General features: G+C 39.5%; 1 long non-coding RNA gene across 1 annotated transcript; it reads right to left on the bottom strand.

Moving 5' to 3' along the window:
- Positions 1 to 590: 590 nt before the first annotated feature.
- LOC114678742 (uncharacterized) lies at positions 591 to 7,756 on the bottom strand. The gene is made up of 2 exons (XR_003730224.2): positions 7,681 to 7,756; positions 591 to 2,930 (listed from the first exon to the last, which is right to left on the bottom strand). It is a non-coding gene; the product is annotated as an uncharacterized LOC114678742 (long non-coding RNA).
- Between the last annotated feature and the right edge of the window lie 18,695 nt (positions 7,757 to 26,451).

The following is a 26,451-nucleotide window of genomic DNA, read 5'->3' as shown; positions in this document are numbered from 1 at the left end:
CCCTTAGACCAGTTCTTACACAAGATTTCTTTCCAGTACGACACTGTGGAGATGGCCACAGGAGGTTCTACAAAAATCAAGTGCTAGATGACTACTTAACATCTTCAGCCTGAAATGACTGCTACCTTTGCCTTCAATTCCTTCCCACACACCCAGGTATACAAATACGTTTTATGCCCAGAGTCCTCATGAAAGTAAACAGAAGGAACTCCCAGGGAAAAGGGAGGGCAGAAAACAGGAGGCACCTGAAGCCAAAACCTGGAGCAACTTTCAAGAAGGAAGACACGTCCCATTTTCACATCTCTGCATGGATCTCCATGGAGAACTAGAGCTAAATGTAACGGTTACACGTGGCAGAAAGACGACTCTCTAGCATAGTGTTTCTTTCACACAGGCTGCTGGAGTCATTCCACAAGCTCAACAATTTTAATAAAAAATATTTCCGCTAAATACTTTATATTCATCATAAAAAATGCACAGCCATTTTTAAAAAGGGCAATTACCCTAAATGAAAATTGCCAAAGCACAGATCCACTTTATATAGGATTTCTTTCCTTGCTTCTGATAAATTGCAAACAGAACTGGCAGAATTTATTTAACAAACATTTATTTTGGCCAGGCATGGAGTTTAAATTTTTGTGCATGTGCGTGGAGGCAGGGAGAAGTGATGTGAGAAAGTAAAAGAAAGACAGGTCATGCGGTAACCAGTGCTACAAAGAAACTAAGCAGAGTGAAGGGTTGGGGAGGCATGGAGTGGGGTAGGACTGCAAAATTTAGACAGAATGGGGTGCTAGAAAAGGTTGACTATGCTGTGGTAACAAGTTAGCCCCTGAACCCCAGTGGTGTAGCATAAGTTTATTTCTTACCCACATTCTGTGTCCACCACAGGTCACCAGTGGTTGTGCTCTAGTCATTCAGGGACAGAGGCGGATGGAGGCTGCCCTATCTGAAACACGGGGCACCTCCGTAGTCCTGCCAGAGCTGCAGTAGCAGTGGACAAGAGCTGGAAAGTCACATATGGCGCCTTAAAGTCTTTAAGCAATCAGCTATAACTAGTATCATGGCCTCACCTACTGCAAGCGGGCTGAGAAATGGGAAGAGCTCATAGCATGAGCAATCAATAACGTCACTGGTGTCCAGGGAAGTCTTCTCTGACACAGGGAAATCTAAGCAAAGACCAACTGAAGAAAGAAGCTACACAGAAAGTTGGAAACAGTATGAAGTCATTTATGACTCCAAGAAATATTCTGTTTGTCTGCCATTTGTTTCCAGTGAACAGCCACACTAAATCTTTAATTTAGATATTTTGATAATTAAATGCATTAAAAATCTGTCTCTATTTCTGTGCTTAGTTCAAGTAATATCTTACCTCAGTGATTTTAACAGTCTTACATACCAGGTAGTATCACTGCCCTTACATTACATCATCCAATAATTATCACCTCCCAGGTAAAATCATAATACAAGGGCTGACATACTCATTCTTGATTGACAGACATCTTGAGTCCTCATTCATTTCTTTTCCATATGTTGTTATTTTCTCATTACTTACCTAAAACTTAGCCTTATAGATAATGAAAAGGGTTCTGAACATTAAGAAATAATAGAACAGTTATTAATGGAGAAAAAAGTTTGAATAAAAAAGTTTCTTAGAAGGTTAGTCTCACTTGCAAAAATAGCTCTTTGAAATACAGGTTCCTATAAACATGTTACACACATTAAGATATTATTCTTACACATACTGGTAAGATAGACACTATACACGTTTGTCTCCATTTTAGGAAGAAATGAAGCAAGGCTATTTTTAATAATAGACTTAGAAACAATTCATAACCCCTAGTATTTGCAGGTTAATGCAAATATGAGGCAGCATACCACAGCACAGTGTAACTAAAACCTAAAATAGTGTTTCACTTTCTTCCACACCTACCTCTGTGCGCTCATACAAGTCATTTGATTTTGCTTTGCATTAGATGCTTCTGTAATACAGGCATCTGATTCACCCCACCTAAAGCTGTTGTAAGTAATCAATGTGAGAAAGTCTACTGATTGTTAAGCATATTTGTATATTTTTTACTAGTTATTTCATACTTGCCATGAAAGAGTACACACTCAAAAAGCTTGAAATTAGACAATGCCAATCTCATCAACCAAACCCAGCAGTGGAAGTGAGTATTAACAAATATCAGAATGAAATTACAAAATATACATCTCTAGCCTCATAAAACATTAATTTCATAAGCACTTTCATAAACATAAGAAAAACAGCTTTGACAATAACTATTTGAAAACATTATTATTAATGTATAATCTTGTATACTGTACATGTGCAAGTAAATGCAATAACCCCAACATTCATTATTTTATGAATGGGATACTTTATAAGAATTATAAATTATTTTTACATGATTAAATAATTGTGGCAGAGTAAGTCCGCAGGACTTAAATATCCAGTCAGACCTAGTATCTACATCTGGACCAGGAAGCCTTTGTGTTACAGATACAGATTCCCTGTGAAGTTCTCCAGGGTATAAAGAAGGCCCCAGTGAGGTGCCAATGGGGAGTGAGGGCTGCCTCTCAGCTCAGGTGAGCCTGCAAGCAACAGGGCAGTTTGGGGAGGGAAGGGAGCAGTGGCTAACTGGTGATTATGTAACATCAAACCAGGATGGTTTCTTCTTTTTAAAGAAACTTTTGTTGAGTGTTTACCCAACCCCATCCATACAAATATGCTCTCTAGTAAATGTGAAAGTATAAGCTTCAGAAAAATGTTTTTCTCATCCTTTAATTTCTGGTTTTATGACCAAATGTTCCGAAGACACTGCTTCTTTTAGGTCAAAATAGTTGACATTTTCATTGCTTCTAGTTTTTCAGCTCCTACTATGCTTACTATGTCCATGAGTGCCACTGACATCTTTGGCTATTTATCATCTCTAGAAAAGAAAAAAAAATTAAAATTTTAGGATGTAGGATTCACAATAAATCTCTTACCAAATCCTCCTTAAGTCCCTAAACTCTCTACCTGGCTCTGACTCCAAGGATCACCCTTTCAGTTCTTTCCATGTTTTTCTTTGGAAAATGTAGTTTCCTAACCTTTCTACCCACGCTTCTAATCTACTCTTATATCTGCAGCCACAGTGATAGTTCTAAGTTGCAAACCTGATCACGTCCTTCTAGTACTCAGTCTTTCAAAAATCTTCCTACTTCCCGCCAGGGTGAAGCCTGAACTCTTTAATAGGCATCTAAGGACTTGGACCGGGATCCTGCTAACCAGTTAATTTATCTTTGTCTCTAACTCCCTCCCTTCATCTTTCAAGGCACAGTGCAGGACTAAACTCATCCTGAAAGTACTAAGCCTCGATACATCTTTAGGAAAAACACACATATACACACACGCATGCAAAGACAGGAAGCATAGCTTAGTGGTTAACCTACATAGACTGCAACTTGCCTAAATAATCCACTATTTATCTATGTTTTAATAAAATGAATTGCTTTAATACAAATATATGAAATTCATCTATCTTTTCTCTGGAATGCCTTTGCCTGTTCAAAGATTATACAATACACCCATATGTTACAGAGGAATATGTCCCTTCATTTATAAAATACAGTTAAGACATAGCACAAAAACTCTAGAGTAGGATAACTCTACTGGAAATATGCTAAATTAGGGTTCTGATTAGAGTTAGTGGAATTAACTCGGATGAGAGAGAGAAAACACTCACCATTAATCTAGGGGTAACAGAGAAGTTAAACTCCAATTCAGAAATAGAGCAGTTCAAAATCAGAATCTAGAATCAGTCCACATGGGCTTGATCTGGGAATGTGCCCTTTATTATACATGTAACCTTGGCAGCTGCTTGACTGAACAGGTCTTCGATTCCTCATGGAATGAATACAAGAAGATCTGATAAATGCAATTAGACAGTGCCTGAAACAGTAGTCCTAAGTGGGTATTTTTGTTGTCCCATTTTTTGAGAAACAAAATCAAAGGCAATTCAAACTGCAGGTTTCTTGATTTCATCCTAATACTTAGCAAATTAATCATAGAACCCAAGTGAAATTGCCTAGACTCTCAAAGAGTTCAAAAAACATTTCAAATACACTCAAAATTATCCTAGTTGACATTCACAGATTATCAAGAGTAAAGCACCTTCATACAGTTTTGATCCTCACACTATCTAAATCTGAGGAGCTGTCAGGAAAGACATGTAAGGAAAGATCTAAGCTGAAACTCAAACCACACATAAGGCTTTTGAACTGCGACCAACTAGTAGTTAAAATTAACTTTATGCTTCTCTGTCCACCTAAGGGCAAATTAAACCTTTAAGAAGGCAAAGGCTGAAAACTCTCAACAAACTAGGTATTGATGGGATGTATCTCAAAATAATAAGAGCTATTTATGACAAACCCACAGCTAATATCATACTGAATGGGCAAAAACTGGAACCATTCCCTTTGAAAACTGGCACAAGACAGGGATGCCCTCTCTCACCACTCCTATTCAACATAGTGTTGGAAGTTCTGGCCAGGGCAATCAGGCAAGAGAAAGAAATAAAGGGTATTCAATTAGGAAAAGAGGAAGTCAAATTGTCCCTGTTTGTAGATAACATGATTATAATATTTAGGAAACCCCATCGTTTCAGCCCAAAATCTCCTTAAGCTGATAAGCAACTTCAGCAAAGTCTCAGGATACAAAATCAATGTGCAAAAATCACAAGCATTCTTATACAACAATAACAGACAAACAGAGCCAAATCAGGAGTGAACTCCCATTCACAATTGCTTCAACGAGAATAAAAATACCTAGGAATCCAACTTACAAGGGATATGAAGGAACTCTTCAAGGAGAACTACAAACCACCGCTCAACGAAATAAAATGGGACACAAATGGAAGAACACTCCATGCTCATGGATAGGAAGAATCAATACTGTGAAAATGGCCATACTGCCCAAGGTAATTTATAGATTCAATGCCATCCCCATCAAGTTACCAATGACTTTCTTCACAGAATTGGAAAAAACTACTTTAAAGTTCATATGGAACCAAAAAAGAGCCCACATTGCCAAGACAATCCTAAGCCAAAAGAATAAAGCTGGAAGCATCACGCTACCTGACTTCAAATTGTACTACAAGGCTACAGTAACCAAAACAGCGTGGTACTGGTACCAAAACAGAGATGTAGAACATTGGAACAGAATAGAGCCCCCAGAAATAATACCACACATCTACAACCACCTGATCTTTGAGAAAGCTGAAAAAAACAACAAATGGGGACAGGATTCCCTATTTAATAAATGGTGCTGGGAAAATTGGCTAGTCATATGTAGAAAGCTGAAACTGGATCCCTTCCTTACACCTTATACAAAAATTAATTCAAGATGGATTAAATACTTAAATGTTATACCTAAAACCTAAGCAATACCATTGCTTAGAAGAAAACCTAAGCAATACCATTCAGGCCATAGGCATGGGCAAGGACTTTATGACTAAAACACCAAAAGCAATGGCAACAAAAGTCAAAATTGAAAAATGGGATCTAATTAAACTAAAGAGCTTGTGCACAGCAAAAGAAACTACCATCAGAGTGAACAGGCAACCTATAGAATGGGAGAAAGTTTTTACAATCTATCCATCTGACAAAGATCTAATATCCAGAATCTACAAAGAACTTAAACAAATTTACAAGAAAAAATCAAACAACTCCATCAAAAAGTGGGCAAAGGATATGAACAGACACTCTCAAAAGAAGACATTCATACAGCCAACAGACACATGAAAAAATGCTCATTCATCATCACTGGCCATCAGAGAAAGGCAAATCAAAACCACAATGAGATACCATCTCACACCAGTTAGAATGGCAATCATTAAAAAGTCAGGAAACAACAGGTGCTGGAGAGGATGTGGAGAAATAGGAATGCTTTTACACTGTTGGTGGGACTGTAAACTAGTTCAACCATTGTTGAAGACAGTGTGGCAATTCCTCCAGGATTTAGAACCAGAAATACCATTTGACCCAGCCATCCCATTACTGGGCATACGCTCAAAGGATTATAAATCATGCTGCTACAAAGACACATGCACATACATGTTTATTGCGGCACTATTCACAATAGCAAATACTTGGAATCGACCCAAATGTCCGTCAGTGACAGACTGGATTAAGAAAAAGTGGCACAGCCGGGCGCGGTGGCTCAAGCCTGTAATCCCAGCACTTTGGGAGGCCGAGACGGGCGGATCACGAGGTCGGGAGATCGAGACCATCCTGGCTAACACGGTGAAACCCCGTCTCTACTAAAAAAATACAAAAAACTAGCTGGGCGAGGTGGCGGGCGCCTGTAGTCCCAGCTACTCAGGAGGCTGAGGCAGGAGAATGGCGTGAACCCGGGAGGCGGAGCTTGCAGTGAGCTGAGATCCGGCCACGGCACTCCAGCCTGGGCGACAGAGCGAGACTCCATCTCAAAAAAAAAAAAAAAAAAAAAAAAGAAAAAGTGGCACATATACACCATGGAATACTATGCAGCTATAAAAAAGGATTAGGTCATGTCCTTTGTAGGGACATGGATGAAGCTGGAAACCATCATTCTGAGCAAACTATCCCAAGGACAGAAAATCAAACACCGCATGTTCTCACCTATAGATGGGAATTGAACAATGAGAACACTTGGACACAGGGTGGGGAACATCACACACCGGGGCCTGTCGTGGGGTGGGGAGAAGTGGGAGGGATAGCATTAGGAGATATACCTAATGTAAATGACGAGTTAACGGGTGCAGCACACCAACACAGCACATTTATACATATGTAACAAACCTGCACGTTGTGCACATGTACCCTAGAACTTAAAAGTATAATAATAAAAAATAAATAAATAAATAAATTTGAAAGGAAAAAAAAAGGTGGCAAAGGATAAAATCATTGTTAGCTCACACATTAAAAAAGAAAATAACGGAATATATCTTCTTCAAGTCTCCATCCCTAGCGATGAGAACTGCACCTGGCAAACAAGAGGGCATTCAACACGTAGTATCTGTTAAAATGAGTAACTCCCCAAAAGTACTACGTGGAAGGCGATATAGTTATTATAACCAAGTTCTGCGAAAACATGGTGTTGAAAACCTTACTGAAGCTAACTATGTGCGTCACCTACCAGGAGCCACATACATCCTGAGGGCTTCCCAGATCAACCCCTCATCCCTGCGACAGAGCCACAACCCAGCACCAGCTTCCCACGCCTGTCAGCGGAGGCCCCAGCCCAGGCAGGCCCAGGGACTACGCGACGGCGGGCTGGGCTTCCGGCCAGGTGGACGCTCGGCAGTTCCCCGGGTCCCCGGGGCGCGCCCCTCCCCGTCACGTCCCCCGTTCGCCGCGTCCACGCCTGCGGTTTCCCCGGGCCTGGGAAGCGTCTAGAGCCAAAGGCGCGGCAGGCGGAGAGGCCTCACACCGCCCAGGGGCTTCCCTGGGCAGAGGCCGACGCGGGGCCCAGGGACACGCTCCTGGGGTCCCCCCTACGACCCAGCGCGCAGCCAGCACCCGCAGCGAGCCCCCGAGCCCGAGGGGCGTGGGAACCACGCGGGCAAGCCGGCTGCCCTTCCAGCCCCGGGACGCTTCCCCATCGGGCCAGTGCTAGGCGGGCGGTCGGGACCCGGGGATCGCAGCCTCTGGAGCGCTCACCCGGGCGGCGCAGGCCAGGGACGCCCATGGACAGCGCGACCTCCTCCCAATCCACACACGCGCCCACGTCCAAAGTGCGCATGCTCGGCACCGGGGACCAATAGGAATCTCGATCGGGCGGTAGCTGGGGCCAATCACAGCGCGTCTAGCGTGTGGGCGGTGTCTCCTCCTGTTACGCGTGCGCGGAGCTGCTGCGTTGCGCGGTCCTGAGGTGGGCTGAAGGCTGGGCCGGTCTGCCTCACTGAGCCGGCTCAGCCAGCGAAGGTGTTCCTGGAACGTCAGACACTTAGGATGGGAGGTTCTTTCATCTGGAAGAGGGCCCTGGCGTCTGCAGCTTCCCTCCCTTCTGTCCTGCTGAGTCGTCCGCTCGTCTCCCGCGAGGCGTTTAGGTCTGGGCAGGCCACCTCTGCCCCATCACGATCCTGTTATTTTACTGTTTCATTATTTCTCTCACTTTCCTATTTGTTAAGTCAAACTTTTTCCTTCCATAGCCATGGCTCCTTAGAAGGCTACCCATGCCTCGACATATCTGACATTTGACGTTTTACCCAAATAATTGGCCAAAGTCTATTGCCTTTTTTAACTTGTATTTTCTAAAGCTAGTCTGATCCTAATCAACACAGTTTTTTTCAACAAGCATGTAAGTGTGCATATTTTAGACATGCGAGGGCTGAGTTTAACTAACTTGTGTTGTCTCAGAAGATTATCTAACCCCGTGCTTCAGTTCTCATATATAAACTGAAACTTTATAGACTCACTGGTGGCCTGTAAGCCTTAAGTTAAAACATGGAGCCTATCAGAACTGTGCCTGGCACGTGGTGAAATGTTCAAAAGTTAATATTGTTATTAGGTGCTGGGCAGTTTTCTAAGCCTTCGGATATAGGGATCAAAGTCCTTGATGTTCTGGTGTTTATAATTTATTGTGGACATTTCGCTATCTTTTTTGGATACAGATCTTTATTTTCATAAACATGGATAATTTTCATTGAGTGCAGTGTGATCTCATGATACTTTTGTAGTATTTCATCATTATACTTATATTCTTTTTAAAATTTGGGTACTGTTGAGGGAAAGTGAGAATGACATGATTTTGATAACTTGGTAGAAGAACCTTTTTCATTCATCTGGTGTTGCCACACTGGGGCTCTGGGTGCTTTATGAATCATGTTCACAAGTCATATTTGTGTCCATGGTTCTTTTCACTATAGCCACCATAGTTCAGGGTGAGATTTTTCACACCGACTGTAAAAGATTATCTGCAGACAATGGTAATGAGCTTGTCTGGTTGGTGTCCTGTTGTTTTCCCAAGTACATATTTGGAAGAGAATGAACAAAAGACTAAAACATGGGTGAATAGATGTTTTGCAGTGAGCTAAAAAACAACAATTCACTTTACAAGAACAATTGCTTGATATTCTACAGCAGTTTTGCAGATTTCTGAAATGGAAGAAACATAGTGATGGAATGCTGCTAAAAGAAATACAAGAGAATAACACCTTTGGTGCTTGTCAGTCTCATTTTGAAATTTTTTTAAAAAGCTGTCAATTACATGTTTGGTGACTGCCTTGAAAGTTCTAATTCTGTTGCATGTGGATCCACAAGGAGGCTTAGGAAGCCTGATGGCAGAATACAAATTGTCTTAAAAGAGTTCATAGATATTCACAATCTTTGTATTGAAAGAAGTAAGATGAAACTCCCCAGGTCCGGTTAGGGCAGCGCTGGGAATACAAGGTGAGAAATTGGAAGAATTTACCACACACAAAAAAATGGTATGTCTGTATTAGTCCGTTCTTGTATTGCTATAAAGAAATACAGTACAATACCTGAGACTGGGTAGTTTATAAAGAAAAGAGGTTTAAATGGCTCACAGTTCTGCAGGCTGTACAAACATGGTGCTGGCATCTGTTAGCCTTCTGGGAGAGGCCTCAGGGAGCTTTTATTCATGGTGGAAGGCCAGCAGAAGCAAGAGAGAAAAACAGTGGGGAGGTGACACAATTTGCAACAACCACATCTTGCAGGAACTCCGTATCAGGAAGTCAGCACCAAGCCTGAGGGATCTGCCTCCATGACCCAAACACCTCCCACTGGCCCCTGCCTCCAACATTGGGGATTAAAATTTAGCGTGAGATTTGGTGGGGACATATATTCAAAACATATCAGTGTCATTTTATGAAATATTCTGGGCTGAAAAAGGGGATCTACAAGCAACTTTAAAAAGAAGATAATTAACATCTCTCGGTTAACAGTTTCTAACTTGAATCCTAAATGGGCCAAGTGTGCAGCATACTTGTGGTTTTTGATCAGACACTACCTGTGATCTCTCTTTTTCTTAGTTCTAATAAAGAAACAGATACTAAGTCTTAGAAAGTTTCTAATAATTTGGGCACAATAGCATTTTTTTAAACAAAGACCTAGAGCAACATGTTGCTGAACTTTCTGAGCAAAGAAAGTCAAGTGATATAGAAAACTGATTCCTGAGCCAGGGGCAGTGGCTCACACCTGTAATCCCAGCACTTTGGGAGGCCAAGGTGAGCAGATCACGACATCAGGAGTTCAAGACCAACCTGACCAAATATGGTGAAATCCATCTCTATTAAAATACAAAAATTAGCCAGGCACGGTGACATGTGCCTATAGTCCCAGCTACTTGGGAGGCTGAGGTAGCAGAATTGCTTGAGCCCAGGAGGTGGAGGTTGCAGTGAGCAGAGATTGTGCCATTATACTCCAGCCTGAGTGATAGAGCAAGACTCCGTCTCAAAAAAAAAAAAAGGAAGAAAAAGGAAAACTGACCCCTTCAAAATCCATTTTGAATGTAATAGCAGAAAGTTGTTTTCCCCCCTTGCAAATTACAGGCATATGTCAGAGATATTGGGGATTCAGTTCCAGACCACCTCAATAAAGTGATTATCATAATAAAGCATGTCAGATGAAGTCCTAGACAGCATCTCATTCCACATAAGGCTATTTTGTCTACACTGAAAAACTGTTGTTCAGTGTAGCCACCTTTATCAATGATCTTCTGGATAACTTGTGGCAGTGTCTACATTGGCACTTGCTGCTTCACGTTGCACTTTTATGTATGGAGACAGCTTCTTTCCTTAATCCTCATCAGCCAGTGTCTGCCAGCTTTAAACTTTTCTGCAGCTTTCTGCCAGCTTTAAACTTTTCTGCAGCTTTCTTATGTCTCTCAGTCTTCATAGAAAAGAAGAGAACGGGGGCTTTGTTCTGGATTAAACATTGGCTTAAGGGAATGATATGTCTGATTTGACCTATCCAGACCGCTAAAACTTTCCCCAGATGAGCAAAAAGACTGTTTCACTTTCTTCTTATCCCTATATTCACTGAGGTTGCACTTTTAATTTTTTTTCAAGAACGTTTCCTTTGCATTCAAAACTTGGCTAACCCTTTGGAACAAGAGGCCTAGCTTTCAACCTATCCAGCTTTTGACATGCCTTCCTTGCGAAGCTTAATCATTGCAAGCTTTTGATTTAAAGTGAGAGACTTGCAAGTCTCCCTTTCACTTGAGTGCCTAGAGGCCACTGTAGGGTTATTCATTGGCCTAGTTTTAACATTGTGTCTCAGGGAACAGGGAGACTTAATGGGAGGGAGAGAGATGGGGAAGAGATGATTGGTGGTGCTGTCAGAACACACATATTTACCAATTCAGTTTAAAGTCTTATATGGGTGTGGCTTTTGGCACCCCCAAACAATTATAATAGTAACATCAAAGATCACTCACCACATATCATCATAACAAATATAATAATAAAAAGTTTGAAATATTGTGAGGATTACCAAAATTTGACACAGATACATGAACTAAGCACATGCTGTTGGAAAAATGGCGCTGATAGACTTGCTCAATGCAAGGCTGCCACAGCCATTCAATTTATGTATATATATATGTATATAAAAGACAGTATCTGTGAAGCACAATAAAGCAAAGCGTACAATAAAATAAGTATGACTGAATAAACTTTTAGTCCCTCAGGTTTTCAATTAATAAAACCACTTGGGAAAGTCAATTACTTGCCATGAAAAGCTGCATTTTGTTTAGAAAACTAGAAAATATGCTATTCCCTCATTTTTATTCTTTTCATGCATAATATTGTTAAACTCTTAATTCATGTTCACTGATTAAATATAATCTATCTGACTTATGCTAAACACATTTAGCTCTCATTTTTTTTCATTAGTTTCAAGATAAACTGGTTATAACTTAGACTAGAATAATTAATATTTGAAATTTTGATGTTTCAGAGTCCAGGAATGCTTTATACTCAGCAATGTTTTGACTTTCTTTTCCATAATCATCTAAGACAGAAGTCATGTGGTAAAGCATTTGAACCAGAAGAAAATAGTTAAAGAAATGTAACCATTTTATGGAAAGAGAAGCAGGCAGTTTCCAGAAGAGCAGGATATTTACCGACCTAACCAATGTTAGTCACTTTGGACATTTTCTTAAGAGGGTTAGTTTATAATTTTATATCAAATCAAGTCTACCTAGATATGTCAGATGGCTGGATCTCAGTTAAAGGAAATATACAGTGAGGATAAATAAAGAAAAATAGATCATATTATTTTGGAGATAAATATTTATAATCATTGAGTCAAGCAGAAAATTATTTAAACGAGCAACAGAAGATTCTTGTATATCAATGTGAAATTTGGGGGGAACATAAAAATACAAATCAGTAAAAAGGAACTTAATGTAGATAAGCTTTTCTTTGAGGTGGCAAGGGAAATTGACAAGGGAAACTTCTGACTTTAAATCATAGAAAGTATGTGAGTTTCATTTGATCCGACATAAATCTTTCATTGTCAGGTTGAGACACAGAACAGGAATGGCAAGAAAGGCAGGAATGAGGGATCAGAGGTAGAAAAGGCTCTGAAGTTGAGAAAATTGAGTCTGGGTCCTTTCATTGTCAGATGGTTCCATCAAGAAGGAACAAGAAGAAGGAAAGAAACTGCTATTATTTTCTCCCTTAATGCCCACCCATGTCAGGCCACGTACCAGGTACTTTCATTACATGCCAACCATGTGACTTGGGACAAGTTAATTCTCAAGTCATAGTTTCCTTGGAGATGATACTAGTAGAATTGTGTGAGAATTAAGTTATTCAATACATGTAAAACACAAACATGGTAGCACATGTTATTTAGTACGTGTAAAAGAAACATGGTAGCACAAAGAAAGTATACTGTAACTATTAATTATAATGATTATGTCTGATTTTGTCACACTATGCTGGTGCCTCACTTTACCTTTGGGGTCTGTTTATTCATCAGTAAAACTCAGGGAGAGGGGGGTTAGGTTAGTTGATCTCTAAGATTATTCATAAAATGTTCTGGTTCTTGTGTTTTAGAGAGTGATGAAGGCAAAGAGAATAAAACAGACTGATTGGGAAAGAGACTGGATAGATTCTAATATGTTAAAGCACCCAGTTAAGTAGTCTGTCTACTTGGAGGCTAGGCTTTAAAGCATGTTTTGTTCACTTTGAAATCAGATTTGAAAAGGATTTCCAATTCTTATCAGATCTGTGCTATTGAAAATGATGTTTTGAACCTTTAGTCTAAGATATTTGTAGACATCGTTTTGGTTAGAAGGTTCATGAACCTTCAGAAAATGTAAAGTATGTACCATATACTTGTATTTTTTCTGGAGATAAGCTCTACATTTCATTGTTTTTAAAAGTATGGTGACTTCACTTCTAAATCCTAATAATTACTGATTTAATCCCTTCTACATACCCCATTCTATACCCCAGAATTTCTTTCATAGCACTTACAGTAGGACAAAAATATCTTTATACTGTGACACATCTCTTCCCCATACCTCTTTGTTACCCATTTTCCAGTTCTGGTCCTTTGAGATTTTGGATTATCTGCACAATCTATTAGCTTATGTACATAGATATACAACCCTGATAATTTCCTTCCAGGAAAAAGAACACTTGGGGGCATTTTTTGGAGTTCTACCCACAGAAAGTGTTTACCTTGTCATAGTCCTTCACGGTTCCTGAAGAATGGGGCTGCTGAAGGGTTTTTTTTTTGGATGGGGCAGTAATCTTGCAGTTCTCCACTTTTAGGTGATGCCAGCATGTTACATAGAATTATCCATAAGCAAGACTCAGTATTTTCCTCTTCCATCAAAATGTTACAATATGCTTGCATTGAGAAACAATGGTTAATTCAGCAAGAGGAGGAGCCATGCAAATCTGAGCCTCTTACTTTTACCTTTAGGTCTTGCTTGAGACCAGTCTCATATATGAAACTACAACTTATAATGGAGTGCTGCTATCTACATAATTCATTGCTTGTTTTTTCAGACATTTCCCAGTTCTTGAAGGGCAGAAGAGGTTGAATGTTTACTTAGTGGCTCAGAGTCACACATTCTGTCTCTACTTCTTCTTCTTTTGATAGCTCCTGTAGCACACCAGGAGCTATCAAAAGAGAACACTGTGTATGCAAATGATGACAAAGCTTTGCTCCAAAATCCTGAAGTTTTGCATTATGCTTCTACAGTGACCTCCCAAAGGTTCTAAACAGCATTTGCATCTGCCACAAATACGTCGAATACTTTTCGATCTGCTAGGTCATGAGGCCCCAGTAGCAGATCAGTTTGTACGACAGCCCAGACCTATATGTACAGCCGTATTTTCCTCTGGTCACCATTCAATACTGATAGCTTCTAAGATTTCTCATTCAAGAGGTAGCACACTACAGATCCAAAGAGGCCTTCTCCTTATATCTCAATGTGCCTTCTGAACATTGGACCTCTCACCAAGACATCGAAGAAGGTGGCAGCGTCTTGCATTTTTAGGTATTTATTCCTGTCCGTGGTATACATGTATGTCTCTGGTCAGGGTGTCTGGGATATTTGCGACTTTGTGCTCACCGGGTCTGCTCAGCACTGTAGAGGGCCTGTGCAATGCAGAGGTCACCAAGATTCTCATGGATTATATTATTACATAGGACTAGAGAGTTGATATAGTCTAGAAGTTAGACCATTTTGCCAGCTGAAAGCAAACTATTTCAGTACCCTTTATTAAAAAATATAGCCATAAAAGCATTCACCAGATTTATAGCCCCATACCTGGTAATTGACTGTCTTCATTTTTTTCAATGAAATAAACACACACACACAACTGAACAACAGTTACCTTTGGAGTCGCCATATGATTAAGTTTATGATATTCTATTGCTGTTTTCCAAGATCCAAGTCTCCTGCACAGCCCCTGCATCCTGTACGTTCCTGATGGAGGCTCTAATCTCCACATCTCTTCCGTGAGTGTGGTATTGCTTTTATTACTTCAGTAGTAGAGACAGTTCAACTTCATATTTCTTCTGTAATAGTCCTCAGTCCACAAATCAAGAAACCCATATAGAAATATTTCCAGGGCTGAGTATTTTGATTCCAACTTTGCATTTTGAAATTGGAGGGAAAAAAAATACCACAGAATAGATTTGGGGACCTTCTGGCCCCATGTGAGATAGAACTGTGCTAAAACTACGTTAATCAATTCTGTAAACTCCTACTTTGACTAATGAACCATAACAACACTTTGGGTTCCTAAGAATAAGTATCACTTTAGAGCCTATGAAGAGCATTTGTTTTTCTTCCACAAAGCACAGTGACCTAGTAAAGAGTTTCAGGTACTTTGGAAATGAATAAGAGGAAGATTTAAATTCTTAATTTCTGACGGTGTAGTATTGTTCCTTCCCTAAAGAGATCAGGCTTCCATTTCATTCAAAAGGCTCTTGGCCTGTGAATAGGGCTATAAACTCTATTGTGGTGATTCAAGTGAGACATCCATTTGTTCACTAGACATGAAACCTTTCTGTTTGATTATACAAATAAATAATTTAAAAGGTTTCCATTTTCCAAATCTTTCTCAGATTCTTTCTTTGAACTGTAAACTTGATTTTTAGCCAACTGTGATGGTGTGTGCCTCTGGTCCCAGCTTGAGAGGCTGAAGCAGGAGGATTGCTTGAACCGAGGAGTTTGAGGCTGCAGTGAGCTATAAATATGTACTGCCTTCCAGCCTGTGCAAAAGAGTGAGAACCCATCTCTAAAAAATAAATAAAATAAAAATATTTGAGCTTCTCAAGGAACTGGGAAATATAGTTTATAACTTTAGCCAAGTTGATGCAGCACAGTCCAGCAAAAAATAGGTGCATGGTTGATCACAGTTTAATATGATGTGCACACTCACATTGAAATTCAACAAAACACTATGGTATTATACTAGAATTTAGAATTTAAAGAAAGTCAGAAAATGATACATGGAGTGATTTGTGGGCTGAATTTTGAAGGAATGTAGGTGACGGGAGTGATGGAAGAGCATTTCCGGCAGCATTCCAGATACAACATTGGCCAATGATGGATAGATTACCATACCTGGAATATGCGATGCATTGCACGCAGGGTAGATACTTGAGCTGAGGCTAGATCTGACTTTTTCTGGCATGGTTTGAAAAACAATCTCTAGCCCAGCAATTATGCATGCATTTTATAAAGATAATTTAGGCTGGTTAAAATTTACCTACACTCATCAAAATAGGACACACACATTGAGATTTTAATTGAACATTGATTCCCTATTTTGCATTGATTAAGTTCATAGGACACATTGCAACAGTTTACTTTAATTCAGTTACCTTTTCCCAAACCATAATATAACTGGTCAAATAGTGTTTTAACTATTTGAACAACTTTCTTTTTCTTTTATTTTTCTGATTAGATTATTTTTTCTTTTTTTTTTTTCAGGAAGAATATTAAAACTAGATATGGATTTGTGTGTGTGTCTGTGTGAATGGTGATCAGTTATTAACATGTGAAATGCTTTCACTTCTGTCTATGTGAACCACAGAGTAGGCCTTCACCTTGAGGCCTAACAGGATTTAATAACACAGGATTGTGATGTGTTGTGTTATATGTCATCATAGGTAGGACATAGTACCCAGTTTGGCCAGTTGTGGATCAAACACCGCTCAAATTGTTGCTATGAAGACTGTTTTTTTTTAGATGATATTAACATTTCAATCAGTCGACCTTGAGTAAAGCAGATTACAAACCATAATGTGAGTAGGCCTCATCCTGCCGGTTGAAGGCATTAAGATATATGACTCAGGTTCCCCAAGGAAGAAAGAATTCTGCGTCCAGACTGCCTTCAGGCTTGAGGATGTAACATCAATTCTTTCCTGGGTCTTCAGCCTGCCAGTTTAACCTGCAGATTTTATGCTTGTCAGCTTCCAAAATTGTGTAAGCCAATTCTTTAAAATAAAATTTATCTCTCTATATACACATGTCTGTTTCTCTGGAGATAACTGACTAGTACAAAAATAAACCAAACATTGTTTTAAAACATCAAGTTTAAAAGCATTTTTTGTGCACAAAGAAGTTGCTGTTTAATTTTTTAAAAGAATTGTGAATTGGAATAAATCACTGATAACTTATAATCAAGACTGGGTTATTTATAGTGTTGGGAACAATATTGGCATGCATAATTGAGTTTAAACATGATCTCCAGATTCAATTTTTACCAGCAATTTTCAAACCATTTACCAATGAATCAATTGACTCTAAAATGAATAGATTTTTTTCCCTATTTGATATTATTATAGGGCTACAAATAACTATTGAAATGGCAAAAATATTGAAATAAAAGGGAAGAAAATATCATCTCCAAGTTGATGATAAGCACTGGATAAGAGATCTAAAATTAAACAAAATAACCGATGCATTGGTTCACATCTGTAATCTCAACGCTTTGGGAGGCTGAGGTGGGAGAGTTGCTTGAGGCATGGAATTCAGGACCAGCCTGGGCAACATGGTGAGACCCCATCTGTACATAAATCAATTTGAAGACAAACAAATAAAATTTAACATGGAATATACATATTGGAAAAATAAGGCAGTATTGTTATCATAGCAAAAAATATAAATGCACAAATTTACGGTTATGAGTTGAATAGTGTCCCCTAAAAATTCACATGATCAAGTCCTAAACCCTAGTACCTCAGAATTTAACTTTATTTGGAGATTATTTCTTTATAAAATGAGAAATTTGGAGACAAATCCCAGTGTAGGGAGAATGCCATGTAAAGATGAAAGCAGAGATAAGATTCTTCAAGAAAGCCAAGGAATACAAACCATTGCCAACAAACCACCAGGAGCCAGGGAGAATCTTGGGCCAGATTCTACTTCAACTCTGAAGGTACCATAAACTTGGATTCGTAGCTATGACACAATACATTTCTGTGATTTAAGCCACCCAGTTTGTGGTACTTTGTTGTAACAGCCCTACCAAAGTAACTTAATAGTACCAGTCGATTTTTCTTTAATAAATATAATGAAGAAATGTACTTGTTAATTTCCTGATTACTCAACTAATCTCAGCATTCTAGATTGAGTATCCCTTATTTGAAATGCTTAGGACCCAGAAGTGTCCAGGATTTTGTATATTTTGGGGGGCAGATACTGAAATATTTTCATAGGCATGCTGAGGTATATTAGGGATAGGACCAAAGTCTACAGGTAAAATCTATTTGTGTTTTGTAGGTATGTTATATACCTAGCCTGAAGGTAATTTTAAATATTTTAAATAATTTTGTGCATGAAATAAAATGTGTGCACACTGAACCATCAGAAAGCAATGGTGTCACAATCTCAGCCATCCACATGGACAATCTGTGGTTGTTTGTCATCCCCATCATTCCTGACTTTGAATTTACGTGCCATCAGTAAGCAATCATTTCTTTACACTTATTCACACATAAGCAATTAACAGTAAAAAACATGACATACTGTTAGTACAGTGAAAGATAAATGTGTTCAGGGTAAGTAAGCAGCACAGTAGCGTCCCCAGAACACTTGTATCAGCTGTTAACAGCAGCAACAAGCAGCAGGCATTCGATTTCCAGTTATGATGTGGCATTTTGTTTAAAATGTCACTGTACACTGCATTTTCTTTATTTTTAGGTGAGAACATCAGAAGCAGTTCAGGGACCAGGAAGTGGGAACTCCAGAGGTGAAAGTCATTCTGCCGGGTGGTTCTTAAAGTTTCTTCCAGAGTCGTCTGCCTCATTAACAACGGTTTTTGTGAAAGAAGTCTGTCTTTTATTTTATAAACTGATGTGACTTCTTGGTCTGTTACGCATACACAATGCTCCAGTCCTTCAATAAGTCCATTACACATTTTCACCATGTCATCTATAGGTGCTTTTTCACCAGTGTAAACATCATCTTCATCATCACTCTTACAATGTTCACCTTGATTCAGAATCATTTTGACCCACTCACTATCAGTCAATGAATGAACAACTGAAGTGTCATCATGGGTAGTAAAAGGTTCTCCCATATCCACTTCTTTCAGGCTACTGACAGACTAGGAAGGTGTATATATATCACATATGGTGGGAGGTCAGACTTTTTTTTTTCAACTGACATACAGAATCCTTCAAGGTCACCACCTTGTTCATCATGATCACGGAGCATACTTGCAAGCCAGATATTGCATCAGGCAGGCACAATTGTGTCTCTAGTCATTGTGTTCCAAGTGTTGGAACAGTATATATGGCATCTTTCTTGCCAAACTCTTTTTGAAAACTTTCCACACCCATTCCCCTGTATGCTGCTACTAGCATGCTGTTCAAGAAAGTGTTTTTATATGTATTCTTCTTCTATATAAGGTGCGAAAGGAAAATAAATCTCAGGACCCCCAAATCAGTAAGTCAAATGAAAAAGTCAAGGTGGGAATCGCATCAGATAATTTGCCTCACATTTTATTCCTAAATAAGATAGCTACAAAGAGAAAGAAGAAAGAAAGAAAGAAAGAAAGAAAGAAAGAAAGAAAGAAAGAAAGAAAGAAAGAAAGAAAGGAAGGAAGGAAGGAAGGAAGGAAGGAAGGAAGGAAGGAAGGAAGGAAGGAAGGAAGGAAGGAAGGAAGGAAGGAGAAAAGAAAGCAAGAAAGCAAGAAAAGAAAGAAAGAAAAAAAGAAAGAAGAAAGCAAGCTACATACCTCTCTCACAATTTGCCCACTTGGAAATTCCTTATGGGCTCAAGATCTTTACCCTAAAATGGTTCTGTTGAATTTTATCCTTACAAAGTAAATTGATAGCTTATCTAAACAGTTGCAGGACAAAGGACACAACTGTAAGTCATCCCTCTGCTCACTTGAGACAAATGCATATCTGATTGCTTCTTCTGATGTAAAAATGTGATTCACTGAGCTACATGAAGGCATGAGTGACTATCATTCCTCTACCCACCACCCCCCTGACCCCCTGTCCCTGCCATCATGTAAACTATCTATTCAGTGAAAGGCTGATCAAACACAAAAAAGAATGCAACAATTTGTGTCTTATCTACCCACAACTTTAAAAAATTTATTCCTTTTTCCCCAATATCCAGCCTTTCTCTTTAAATATTGAAGCCCTCAAAATAATCTTTGGAGAAAGGCACAGACATGCTTGCTCGGTGCACATATTTAACCTTGGTAAAATAAACATTCTAAATTCATTGAGACCTGTCTCAGATAGTTTTGGTTTACAAAGGATACCCCGGTCCCATGGTTGAATTAATGAAGTCACATTTGGGAGAATGTACATGGCATAAATATTTTTCATCAGAATTTCAGCTGGAAAAAGAGCAGTACAATTGTCAAGGAATAACAAAATATTGCAGTTGCCATCCAGTCCAGGTTCCCTGCAGTGAGCATGAGCCACTGGTACAAAATGTTTGTAAAAGTAAGAAAAGATGACGCTGGTGATCCATGCCTTTTATTAGCATAATAATGGACTGGTAAGAAAGTCACTCCTGAAAACAGCAAGGATACAAGTTTTGCCTATCACAACAAGTTTACATGTATGCACGCCTGCAGCGTAAGCTCATCCCAGAATAGCTGTTCTGTCCTTGGCATCCATCATTCCTGTAGGGGCTCTCTCATCAGCTGTAGCCAGTGTCTTTCTGGGGCATTAAAACCAGAACAATGATGTTTCATCAGCATTATTGACTTATTCTGGCATCAGATTTTCATCACTGATGACCTTGGGAAAGTCATCCATGAATTTCTCCACTGCTTTGTGATTAGCAGATGCTTTATCACCACAAATATTTAAAAATTTAATGCTGTATCTTTTCTTAAATTTCTGTAACCAGCCTATTGAACACTTACATTTTCTTCAATTTTCAGTTCATCATGATAAATATTCACTTGTTTTGTGATCAACATACCACTGAGTGTTACATGTTTACTGTAACACTGATAGATCCACTCTTTCTATTCAATACACGATTAAGATCTTCTTCATTTTTAGATCTATGCAGCGTTTCCCTATTTTTTAAATTAACTTCTGTTGAGTATTTTCAGCAGAGAACTTCCACAGTTTATCTTTCTGTTTCTTAGGGTCATATATAACATATATAATGGTCATTCTAACACGGAACTCTTCCATAAGATGTTTCACATTTACACTGCTGCCCAGTTTCTTCAACAGCTTAACATTCTATGGTACAGACAAATACAAATGCCTCCTCTTTTTCATATCACTGTTACCCATAGGGTTATTGGCAGGCTGTTTTGACATTTCTAACAATACCTTTACACCACAGATCAGAAAATAAGTAAAAATACCCAGGGGGATATGTGTGTAGACCTTGGTTCCGTGTAGGATATCATGGGGAGCTGCTGATGGTGCCTCTGTCCTGCGCACTTGCCATTTAATTACCTTTGGTGGGCATGCTTAAGTGGAGAGATATGGGCATTTTCAGAAAAGATATATTGCAGCTGAAGGGGACTGGAAGTGTCTTTTTTTCCCTTGGAGATGCTGAATAAACTGTTTTGTGCATCTGCATTTTAACTCTAACTTATCATATGAGGTCACATGAGGTCCCAAGTCAAAATTATACATACTTAATCCTGAGAAATTATGTCTGGCAGGGTACCACATGGCTTTTTCATATAAAGAATACAAACTATACTGCTGTGTAGTTTGTGTTCAAACTATAGAAATCATAGAAATGAAGACATTATATATATAAAGCATCATGGAAATAAAGACATTAAAAATATAATATGTTTAAGCTTAAATGTTAATTCATCATAAATTGAAGATCTGTTTTTCTTTCTATTCTTTAAACTCTGATATGGTTTAGCTCTGTGTCCCTACTGAAATCCCATCTCCAGTTGTAATCCCCATGTGTCAAGGGAGAGATTTGTAATCGCCACGTGTCAATGGAGGGAGGTGATTGGATCATGGGAGTGGTTTCTTCCATGCTGTTCTCTTGATAGTGAGTGAGTTCTCATGAGATCTGATGGTTTTATAAGGGGCTTTTCTGGCTTCACTCATCTGTCTCTCTCCTGCCACCTTGTGAAGAAGGTGCCTGCTTCCCCTTCACCATGATTGCTTCCCATGGATGCAAAGTGATTGTGCAGTTTCAGGTATCACATTCATCAAATCAAGAGGAAATCTTTCTTCTGTGAATTCACTTCTAGAACTCCCCAGCAGACCATTCTTCACATCTCCTTGGACATGGCATTACATACCTACCCTTATACAAGTTATTGTCAAAAGGGACAGGATCCTCATAATTAAATTGAACCTAAATTTATCCCAGAGCTATATAAAGGAGAGTTAGATACCTGAAAATTGAGGATTTACCTTGCCCCAAGAAAAAATGGAATAATATGTTTGGCATAGGCAATGAATGACTGTGGCTCCCAGGATCTACTATGGAAGGACTTGCTACCCACATGGGAATGTGTAGGACATAATGAGGGTAAGGGGATGGGGAAAGAAATGAAATCCTATCCCCTCTCTAGTCCCTTTTATTATGAGCTGCCTTTTCTTGTCTTGTACTACTTGGAGACATTTGACACCTTCCAGGTTCCCAGAAGCCAACAAAATAACCCACCGTCATATGTGGACTAGGCATGTTTTCACCTCTCAGTGCAGAGGAAGAAGCATTGTTATTGGCCTGTGGCTGATTTCTTTCTGTGTGTTCTCTTCTCAAGGAATGTGTTGCTTTGATTATCTCTTCTTGCTGCTGCAGCTACTTCTCTAATGGCTACTTCTTATTAATTAATTTAAAACCATCTTCAAATCTTTTAATTTTTAAGCAATACAACTAACAAGCTAAAAACAACTCACCTGCTTTGTTGTTGTTGTTGCTGTTCTTGTGAAGAAAGTAAAAAACGCATATTCTCTTTGTTAGGTTTCAACAAACTCTGAAACTAGGAAGAAGAGTCTGGCAGACGGAGATCAAGTAAGATTTGTTACTTATAGAGCTGCTTAAAGAAAGGGGTTCAGGAAGTGCCATGAGAAGCAGTAAGAAGCTTTAAGTCTTTCTTGTTTCCCTTGTTTCCCTCATTTTAGTGGAATATTGTCTCTTTTCTATAAAATCCTCAGGAGAGGGAATAAGCAGTCTCTGCTATCACCTGTCTCCTCTTCACATGTAAGTTTCTTGAGAAGGCGTAATCTTAGCTACTGCCTTTAACAACTTTTGAATATCCCAGTTCCTGCCCATACCTCTGAATTTGGCTTCTGATCCCCATCTCTTAACGGAAACTATCCTCCCTGTATGAACAAGGTCTAACTACAAAACTCGAGGAATATTTTAAGTCATTATCTTAACTGGCTTCTTGGAAGGGTTTGGCTTCGCTGACCATGCTTTTTGTCAGGAAGGATCTTGTCACTCAGAAAACGTCACTGCACCAGTCATAATTAGTTTGGTTTCTACATTTCTGCACTTGCTCAGTTTGGGGCTCGTTTCTTTTGCCAGACCTGTAAGCATGCTGGTTTCCTGAACATTCCATTCACATCTGCCTGGTCTCCTCTCCCACTCTTCTCACTTCAGAAGTTTTTTTGTGTGTGCTTCTTATTCATGCCACAGCTTCCCCTCCACTGCCACGTGTGTACCTCTAGACCTGCCTGTGTTATTTCCAAGTATTAATAAATTCTTCCACAAAAAAAGTCTCATGGAATGGGTGTCTAGACTTCAGTTGGACTAAAAGCCTCTAGGGGGTTGTCACTCACCATCATCACTGATATTTGTAAATTTGTGGGGAACAGAATTTCTTGTATTGGGCATTGTCTAGTGTTATGAGCCCAACCCCCAAATTCCCAGTACCAGCAACTTGTTGGGCACTTTACCTACTCAGTCCTTCAATCTTCCTTCTGTCATTTATCTATTCATCCAAAAACCCATCCAGCCAGCCAGCCAGCCATTCATCAAATCATCCATCCATCCATCTATCCATCTATCCACCCATCCATCCATCCACCAAGTTCCATTTCAGCAACCATTCCTTTCACAATTCTTGGTGCCATAACTACAAAATCTTAAACTGTGGTTGTCTTACTACTTGACCATTCCCTTAATTTTTCTGGAGCAGGAGGTGTCAACTTTTCAGACTTTCTTGGTCTTATCATTCTTATGTTCATCATATGACATTGTCTCCTCTTCCCAAAGAGAAATAGAGTCTCTCAAGTTGTTACAGGATTACCATCTATCCTACTTTGCCTGAAAGAGTCTTGTTTATGTGTAATTATTAACACTACTACTGCTTTCGTTGGGCAAAATGTTCTGGTTTGAACAACAAAGTAAGTTGACCCCAAGTGTAGACACATTCAATCACTCTTCTGAAAACATCCATTTCCTAGGAGCATATGAGCAACTGCATAACAAACAACCACAAGCCTCAGAGGCAATTCATCAACAAAGATTGGTTTTGTTCATGGGTTTGTGGTGTTCATCTGTGGTGGGTTGGCTGATCCTGGCTAGGTTTCCTCATGAATCTCTGAACACTTCCAAGTTGGCTGATCCAGGGTGGCCTTGTTGGGATGACTGAGGTGACTCAACTTTCTCCCCTGCAGCTGGTTAGGGCATGTCCTCTGGTAAGGACAGCAGCATGAGAGAGCATGCAAAAACAAGCACTTTTCCAAGACTTATGTCAAGTTTGCTGTCATCCTGTTGGCCAATGCAAATTCCACTGTCAAAGTCAGAGTAGTAGAGCTCTGCAATGTGATGTGTCAAAGGACATGAAAATAGGGACAGAGTGAGAATTGGAGCATTTGTGCAATCAATCAGCCAGACGATGCCTGGAAATGCTTACTGTGTTCACGTGCACCTCTCCTTTTGCCCCATAGCCTTATAGAATGTGGTGTCCCTCCTTCAATTTGAGGGCTGTCTTTGAATCTCTTCTTGCTCCGTAGGGTCTCTTGTTGTTTCTCAAGGAAAATGCACTTGGTTGGTGGGAATGGTATTCTGATTTAATCCCTTAAAATATGGGATTGGAAGAATTACATAAAGAGCACTCTCATGTGACAGTCTTAGAGAAGCTTTAGTGAGTAACATAGGCACAAAGACTGTATATTCAGAAGATGTTTACAAGTTACGTTAGTCTGTGGGACATTCACTGATCTCAGGTCCTCTAGACTCCCTTGCTCCCCATAACAAATGCACTTGGTTGGCAGCGATCGTGTTCTGCCCTGTCAAATTGCAGGAAGTCTTGGGTAAGAGTTTACTAAGGTTCTTATAATCCACCCACATTGTCCTGAAAGTCCAGCATAAGTAATTATCTTTCCATGGCTGCAGAAACATCCCTCTTGGAAGCCAGGTTACTCGAATCTAACATTTGAGGTTCAGGTATAATCCTTTACTACACCATACATGCCACCTTGCTACATTGGCCATAGGTCATATAATAACCTACTCTTCATCACACATGCATAGTTGCACCTATCAATGCACTACAGACCAGTCCGCTATCCTCAAGGACTAGGAGAGCATGAGCAATGTCAGGCACAGGCACTGCTCACTCTTGCTTTTTCAGTTTTGTTTTTTTCTTCCCCTTCATGGGTCCCTTCACTCTAAAGTCTGTCTACATTTTCATCTTTAGCTCTTGCAACTGCCTCACTTGTATACCACTCCTTAAAGGAACAATGTGTGGTTTCCTAAATGTATTGTGGTCTCTTACCTCTGTTCCTTTACAAATGGCATTAATTCTGACTTCAGTGTTTTGTGCCTCTTGGGCAATTCCTGCCCTCCTTTAATTCTCCATTGAATTTTCAGTTTTCCCCAGACTTCATTAGGTCTTTGTTACTCTTTTATCAGCATCCTAAATTATGGTACTTACCTCTACAGCGTTAGAACTCTTAGTCAATCCTTTGCTAAAAACCTATAGCTCCTGCTAGGGTTTGGATATGGTTTGTCCACCAAAATCATATTGGAATTTGATTCCCAGTGTGGTAGTGTTGAGAGATTGGCCCTAGGGAAGGTGTTTTTAGGCCATTGGGGTGGATGCCTCATAAACAGATTAATGCCCTCCCTCAGGAGTGAGTTTTACCTCTCACAGGAATGAAATTGTTCCAATGAAAATAGGATGTTAAAAAGAATCTAACTTCCTTATTTTCTGTCTTATCTCGCCTTGTGGTCTCTTTGCATGTACCTGTTCCTCTTCCATTTTCCAACATGAGTTGAAGCAGGAGGAGACCCTCACCAGATAGGCGGCCCAATCTTGGACTTCTCAACTTCCAGAATCATGAGCCAAATAAACTTATTTTGTTTATAAATTACCCAGCCTCAGGTATTCTGTTATAACAATACAAAATGGACTAAACCAGTTCCCTATTTCAAATTTGGTAAAATCTGAAAACTTTTCCTTGGGCTTCCCAATTTCTCTTTGATATTTTCCCCTTTTATTCTTCATTCTATTCACTCAGCTGTAGCCATACTGGATTTCTGACACTTTTTCTAAAATGCCAGAC

The sequence above is a fragment of the Macaca mulatta genome, chromosome 6 (assembly GCF_049350105.2).
Source record: "Macaca mulatta isolate MMU2019108-1 chromosome 6, T2T-MMU8v2.0, whole genome shotgun sequence".
NCBI classification, from domain to species: Eukaryota; Metazoa; Chordata; class Mammalia; order Primates; family Cercopithecidae; genus Macaca; species Macaca mulatta.
The sequence above is the reverse complement of the archived record's forward strand: the minus strand, read 5'-3'. Positions and strand labels throughout refer to the sequence as shown.